Source organism: Benincasa hispida, chromosome 8, assembly GCF_009727055.1.
Source record: "Benincasa hispida cultivar B227 chromosome 8, ASM972705v1, whole genome shotgun sequence".
Lineage (NCBI taxonomy): Eukaryota > Viridiplantae > Streptophyta > Magnoliopsida > Cucurbitales > Cucurbitaceae > Benincasa > Benincasa hispida.
Genome location: NC_052356.1, coordinates 60,559,928 through 60,568,692, shown reverse-complemented (window position 1 = coordinate 60,568,692; position 8,765 = coordinate 60,559,928).

Here is an 8,765-nt window from a genome sequence, read left to right as displayed (position 1 = left end):
AATTGGGGAGGGAGTTAATGTAACTCCCTCAACCTCAACTCGCTCTCTCTAATAACCAACGTGAAATTGGTTTCACATATAGAAAGAGCTTTTCCTCTTCTTCATCTCTTTGCATTCTTGAAGGTCGGTGAAAAGAAAAAGAAGTCTCTCTGTTTTTTTTTTTTTTTGCTCTAAAAAATCAAACCTCTCCCTCATCCAAAATTAATCTACTAAAGTCCACAAACTCTCAACGATTCTCTGCCTTGAGAATAACAAGGAAGAGCTCTTGGTGGTATCCACTTTTATTGTTGTCTTTTGGGCGTTCGTGAGACCAGGAGAAGGGTTCGAACTATTCATGGATTGGAGAGGATTCGTGAAGAATTTTTGTCTTCAAGGATAAGTGATTTGTTGATCCCTTCTTCATCTCGAATTGTTAAAAATTGCATGCTTAATTAAAATGTTATATCTGCATTTCCGTCCTCTGTTTAATTAGAAATTCTGTAAAATTAAAATTAGGGCATGATCCTTTCGTTGTAGTCACCTACTCCTTTCAGACTCAACACCGTACCAGTGCGAGGATCTCTTATGTAGATTAACTCGGAACAACTTGATACCAGACTAGGAAAAGTAGGCCAAAGGTCAAGTCCACGAGGAATCCACAACGTAATCCAACATAGACGAGATCCAATCATCAACATACATGAACTAAAATTAAATAAGTTTCAAAGTGTAGAGACCAAAATGATATTTTGACCTATACAATAATTGCTATGAACAATAAGTGCTCTAATGAATTGAGAAGACAAGTATATTATAGAGTTTGTAAATTGTTACAAATCTAATTGTTATAGGTAGATTTGGTGTCAATACGGTTCATACTAAACTCACTATTTATTTAGACTTGACTGAGACAAAAGACAAGACTTGAGATAGAAATTGATACATAACCCGAGGCTCAAATAGGCCTTGGGCCAAGACCACATGAGGGTCACCCTCGATCTCAGCTAGGTATGAGATTGAGGGTGATCGATTTGATTCGAGGGTGTGTAATTTGCACAACCATAACTTAGTAATTGAATATTGAAGAACGATTAGATATTGGAAAGCTCAAATCCCAAAAGGAGAAGGAAAAACCTTAGATTAACTTGTCTATGTATGTATCATAATGACTTTAAAAGGAGTAAGTTAATTCCCATCCCTATAATTCCTACTACAACCAAAGACTCTTATTGGCTTAGCCATTAGATATATAGTAGCAAGTACCATACCAATGTCTAAATTTTCCTTGTTCTGCATGTCACGTTTTTCTTGAATTATAAATTTCTTGTTGAACATGTAGAAATCATGTGAGATCTTCTTTGTTGACATTTGCACATTAATACTAATAAATTTCTATATTTTGTTTTGATTAACTTTCACACCTAATGATTTCTCAAATTCTAAAAATAGTTTAACTCGAAGAGAAACAATATCTCAAGTTTTATGAGTCATGAGACCATTATATCTCCTTAAATGAAGCTAGAAGCTATATCTACTAAAATTAAAAGCATTTCATTGAAACAAAAGGAAACAAACAAGTTAAATGGAAGCTAGATTTGTTGGCTCACAACAAATCTTATCTCTAGTCATTTTTAGGTGTATTTGGAAGGCAATTATGAGACAAAAAATTAGTCAATGCCTTTTTTTTTCCAAAGAAAAGGAAGCCTAAGAAAGACCAATTGGAAGCGAAGGGGCAATAGCCTTTAATTAAGAAGAAAGTGTCATTGCCTTGTGCTAGCTCAATCTTGGTTCAAAGGTGGGGAAAAAACCCTTTATAACACTACTCAAAATATAGCCTTTTAAGTTAGGTTATATGACCAATGCCCCATGCCATAAGGTCCTAAATATATTCTACCCTATCAATTAGCATTTGTTGTCTTGAGGCTATGTAGCATTGCCTTTGATTTATATTAAGGAATGCCATATATATCAAATGAAAGTAAAAAAAGAAAAGAAAAGAAACAAAGAATAGTCAATTTCATATTGCTATTTTGTTATGTTGGTCAATCTTTTTATCACTTTAAGATGCCTCTTTGTGGTCCTAGTCTTTATGTTCATATATTTGCTTTCCAATTTAATGCACATTGACATTCCATCTTGATTGTTTTTTTTTTTTTTTTTTATAATTCAAACTTAAAATAAATAGAGGTATATCTCAAATATATTTGATTTACTAATATAATTTATACACCCAAGTAACTCAATCGAGTAGTTAGAGTTCCATTTGATGATTAATCATTTGATTTTTTTAAAACTACGATTGTTTTGTACATTTTTTTTTTTATTATTATGGTTTTCATTTTTCTTGAGTAAACTCGTGAATTCTTAGTATAAAAAATAAGTTTTTAAAAATTTTAGCTCTGTTTGATAATCATTTTATTTTTTGTTTTTGGTTTTTGAAATTTGTATTTGTTTTATTTTACAACATCTTTTCCATAGTTTTCATTATTTATAACTAAACACTTCAAATTCTTAGCTAGATTTCAATAACAAAAATTGGTTTTTTTAAAATTAGATTTTTTTCAAAAAAATGAAATGAGGTGATTTGCAAAAAAGATAATATTCACAAAAAAATTTCTTCCGCCAGATGAACAAAAATAATTCTTGATTCTACCATCCTCAAGAAAAAAAAAAAAAAGATTCTACTATTGAGTTTACACTATTTATAACTTTTATTTAAAAAATCAGAATCTTTTCTATTCTTTCCTCTTGGGCAAAAGGGAATCAATTTTTAGTTTCATATTGGCTATTAGTCTACATCATAAATGCAAAAAGCAAATAGTCAATGTCTACCTTTCTCAAGTCTCAACCACAAATTAAATGATAGGCATTCATCAACTTAAACCTCAAACTCAATTAGTTTAGAGGAATTTCATAATAACTTCATTTTTATGATTTTTATTTTAAATAAAACTTGTTTTATGATATTGTTTTAATTTTTTTTTTTATAGTCCACCATATTTAAAACAAAAAAATAGATTAACATATTTTTATTTTTCCATTTTTTATCTATATTTTTTATTGTCCAATTTTAATTACTCTACTGTCAATAAATCTTATATTTAGTCATTTAAAGTTAATCTTTATCGAAATTGGTTAAATTATGAGAATAATTTTCTTTTTGAGTCCAAAAGCTATTTATTAAAGAGTCCATGTCTATAAAGGAACTATAATTACAAAAATCCATGTCTATAAAGGAAATTATAAATTAAAGAAATCATTGGTATATGATTTTTATGTTTTTTTAAAAAAGGTTATTGAACCCATTTTAAAGGTATGTTTGAGAGTGATTCTAAAATGATTAAAGTCGTTTTTATCATTTTTAAAATCATTATGAGACATGATTTTAATGATTCAAAATCAATTTGGATGATATAAAAATTATATTTAAAAGGGTAAAAGTAAATATTAAATTAATTTTGAGTAATTAAAAGTGGATTTAAAGTGATTCTAAACCTATGACAAAGGTTTTTTTTTTTTTTTTTTTTTGAGTGATTTTGAAATTGCTAAAATCACTTTTGTTATATTTAAAATCATTTTGAAACACAAATTTAATCATTCAAAATCACTTTAATATTTAATTTTATACTTTTAAACGTAATCTTTATACTATTAAACTTGGTTTTAAATGATTACAAATAATTTTGGAGTGATTTAAAAAATGACGAAAAGTGATTTGAACCGGTTTAAAATCACTTTCAAACCGACTATAAATAACTTTTAATATAATCCCCTTATCTAGGGAATCGATTTTGAGTTTCCCTATTGGCCTTTGCTATCTACATCATAAAAATAATAAGCATATGCTTAAAGAAAGGTTTGGCTCTAAGCTCATAATAAATATGATATGACTTTAATTAAAAACAAAACTATATAGTATCCCTTAATTGGTTTTAACACACTAATAACTTCAATATTTTTTTATATAATATATACCATACTTGTGACAGACTATACCAACCTAAACATCACTTAATTAATTAAAAAAAAAAAACTTTCTAGAAAAAGAAATTTTACTATGATATTGGCCTAAACATCACTTTTCTTACCTTTTTAAATTTTTCACAACCTGCAATTTGTAGTTTAAAATAAAATAATGTATTTTTTTTAGTATAATCAATTGTGCATTATGCACTAACAAATTATCATATATGCAATTAACTATGTCTGTATTTCACATTTAGATATAAAATAAACTTTAGTTAAATTCAATTAAACATCTCGATTAATTTTCATTCAGATTTTAAGGGTATTATTCGAAAAGTTTTAAATATTCCTTTAATCTATGTATTTTTTACTTTGGTTCTTGTTTTTTTTTTTTTTTTAAGATGACTTTGATTCATTTTGATTACTTCTAAAATGTCCATTTTGATCCTTATATTTTCAATTTTGGTTCATTTTGGTCATTGTACAAGTTTGATTCATCTTGGTCCTTGAACTTTCAAGAAATAATTATTTTGATCTCTTAAAAATAAAATGAAAATGAAAATGAAAGGACCCAAAATGACTGTTTTTTAAAGTACAAGAACCTTATTTAAAAGTATAGAGACTAAATGAATCCAAATTGAAAGTATAAGGAATAAAAATGAATATTTTCAAAATATAATTAAGGACCACGATAAACCCAAACAAAAAATAGAGGAACCAAATTAGGATTTAAATCTTCTTTTTATTGCACCTTTCCAACAAAGATTTTGCTCTCATACAAATATTGATTAGTTATTTTTATAAACTAAATTTATTTTAAAACATAATATTTAAATTAATAAAAAAAAATACGTTGCGTAAATTCAAATTTTATTAAATTAATATATAAAATAGTCTTAAGATTAATTATTAGACCATTATATAAATTTAAGACATTTTCAATTACCAATCCTACAAAATATAAACATGGTAACAAACATGACTTTCTAAAAGTATCAAACAACTCTAATATTACATCGTTCTAATCAACAATACACTTCATCTAAAAAACAAAATTAGTGTAAGGGTATTTTCAAATTTAGAAAACTGAGTAAATTATTTACAAGTATAACAAAACATTACTATATATTAGAGATAAACCACGATAGAAATCTATCAATATCTGATAGGACTGATAGACAGTGATATTTTGGTGTATTTAAAAATATTTTCTACCAGTTTACTGTTTAAACAATTATCTTTTGGTGTATCCATAAAATGAAGAGAAAAATTGTCATATTAACAAATTAGTTTTTGTGTGACAAATTTGCAAATACGATCACCAACTTTTCTTTCTTTCGTTCCTTTTCCTTTTTTTTCCCTTTTTTATTTGTTTTAATTATAATCAGAGAGTTAGAGGATTCAAACATCAACAAATACATACAGTTGAGCTATACTTATTTTAGACGAAAATTAATATTTTCATAATTGAGAGAGAAGAAGAAAAGAAAGTGATTTGATTCTATCAAATGGGAGAATCAAATTTAATTTGAGCTCCACTCCAACATTGGGAAATAGTCAACATCAAGAAATATATAGGAAGGGCAGAGAATTAAAAAGGGTTTTGGATCTGTGATTGTGAACCACAAAAATAAAATTTTAAAAATGAAAAATAAAAAAATAAAAAATAAAATAAAAAACGATGGGACCATAATTAGATAAAAGCTTTGCATTTGGAGTTGAACAAAATAGAATATGATTTTATATAAAAATAAAAATGGGGGATGTGTTTTATGGTCCCTTCTCTCCGCTCTCCCAAAGCGCTTGGTCTGTGCCGCCCCATCGCCTTTCTCATTCCAATCACAATCTTTCTCTACACAATATATCATATTATCCATACGGTTTAAATTACAACTTTATTCTCTCCATTTTCATTTTTGTACGTATTTAATATTTGTCTATTAATTTCTTGACGTTTTATTATTATTATTATTTTAAATTAAAGAAAATAATAGGTAAGCTTAAGATTGAATTTTATGTATTGTTTAACGAGACTTTGACATTAAACTTAAATTCAATAGCCCCGTTAAAATAACAACAAAACAAGATATTGAAACTTCTTATATTTTATGGATCGAGACACGTCGATAAGCGTTGTCTATCAAAAAAATGTGCTCTCACTGTACTGAATTATCTGACATTCCACTCTGAAGATACAACAATTCTTAAAGAGACCTTGTGTAGCACAACTAAAATGTCTTTTGAATCTCTTATTACTTGTATGTTCAAATCAAAAGAAAAGACTTTCAGTTTTTTAGAAGAGTGAGAGAGAAAAAGATCAATATGCCACTTTTAGGACTTTGAAAATTTTCTATCATTATGGGAGACCTTATTATCTAAGTTAAATTATAACGGTTGTTGTGGGTGAATTTTGGCGGGATAGAATCAAGTCCAAAATCAAGATAAGATAAAATAGAATCAAGATAAAAAGAGATAAGATAGACTTAATCTAGCTAGATTGAGATTAGGAAAAGTCATATTCCTAATCCTAGGAGGGCTAAATCTCATAAGTAGGATTAAGATAACATCTAGGTCAAAACTCCTATAAATAGATCATTAAGGCACCATATGAGGTAATTTCAATTTCTGACTTCTTCTCCATTCTACAATTCTCTTACTAATGTAGGCATCAGAGCTGGTGTCACGTGAAAGTTAGATTTTGTATCAATAGTTTGACGTCGTTTGTGAAAACGAGAGTGATTTATCTTTGCAATATTAAGAAGATCAAAGCCACAATAACTTAATACTCAGAATCTTGTTAAGGAAGAAGTTCTAGTAGTAAAAATGGGTGAATCAGATCTCCATGACTAAAATCAAAACAAACCATGGAGAATTATATCTCCATGATTAAAATCAAGGGAGGCTATGAGTGAATTAGATCCCCGTCCCCAATTCAAAAAATAAAATAAAATTCAAATCATAGCAAAGAGAAAAGATTTTGTGAAGATATAGGGGGCTCAGTTTTATTATAAAAAAAATAGAAAAGAATAGAAAATTAGGAAAAAGAAGAAATAAAGAAAACCCTAAACTTCATCTTTTTCCTTCCTTCTCTCTCTCCTTTTCACGACGGGGGCAGCCACAACACTTGAGCTGCCTCACCTTATTATAGACTACTGTTGATTGTCAACAAGATTCTCTCAAACACACATCCACGCTGCTCAAATCGGTGTTCGCGCTACACCTCTGTCGTTTGCCAAGATCATCACCACTCGTCAAGTTCGTGGATTTTTGCCTCTTACCTAAGTTTGTAGGTCTCCGCCACTCATCCAGCACGTGAACCTTCGTCATTGCAGCTTATTTAGTTCGTGGATCTCCGTCGTCAACATATCATCATTCATGATCGTCGGCTGATAACATATAAATGACTTGCGTTCACATCGCCAAACCCACGTCTGCGTCGCTATGTTGGCTTTTTGGTCAAAAATTAATTTAATTAATATTTTGATGATAACAAACCTACTTTTATTTATTAATAATTTGAGTGTTTTGAAGTGTCTATTTTGTAGAGCTCAGAACAACGGTTCCAACGCAATTTGAATCACTTAAATCGAACATCAAGCGAAGAAGATATAGCCAAAACGAGCTTAATGGAAAAATCCCGAGCTATTGACGTGATTGGAATTTTGGATAAAGTGGACCAATCGACATATGCCACTTGGAGTAATAGAGAACTGAAACATTGTGGTTTTTTTTTATTTTTGGATTGGTTTTAAAAAGAGAATAAATTTAATATTATTTTATGTTTGTGTCTAACGACTAGTTTTGGACACCTGATGGACATTCGTTTTTTGTTAGGTTATAAAATATATATATTATTATATTATATTATGTTTGTGTGTGTCTAACCGCTAGTTGTGTTTAAATTTCTACAATTCAATTTTCTTTTCCAAGATCCAATTACCCAAATTAAATGTAGTTTCCAACAATTTTTCCTCTCTATTCAAACTCATCTTCTTCTCCAAATCATAATAACAATTACATACTTTTACAATCCTCAAAGTCACCATTATTATTCTCTCAAAGCTTTCATTTTTTCTTTTCATCTTATTCTTGAGAGATTTATTGTATGGTGAGAATTAATTTGTTGAGTGCTAAAATTTGTAAATTTACTCTTTTGGAGAGTTTTTCTCATATTGTTGTTCATTTCTAAATCTATTGTAAAGGGTTACTCTTGAACCCATAACAAGGGTATTGTAATGGTTTGATCTTCAATTGTCGAAAGGATTGATTTTGTTCTTGCGCTTGAAAAAACAACGTTGTAGCAGTTCGACTCTAAACCGTGGAAAGAGTCAAGTCTATAATGACATACCTAAGAGGAGTTTGGGAAGTGGATGTAGGCTGATTGTGCCGAACCACTATAAAATTGTCAATTTCTCTATCTCTATACTACTTAAATTTTGCAATTGATATGTTATTATTTTTTATTACATTAAATTAATTGCAATATTTGTTCTTTAGATTAATTGTTCATGTTGATTTGTTTTGATTGGTAGTTTTAAATTTTCTATATTCATTATCAATCTTTTTATTATAATTAAATAGGGCACTTTAAAGTGTGATTCTTATTTTCTTGTTTAGTTCAAAATGAAATTATTTCCCTGAATTTATTGTTTAAATTATGTATGACCTAAAATTGTATTCATTTATTTAATTGGGCCCACATTAGTAAAAAGTTTTTATTAGTTTTAATAAACCCTATTCACTCTTCTAGGGTTGCGATCCTACAATTAGTATCAGAGCCAGTTGCTCTGATTTGTAATCAAAAATATTTTTTATAAATC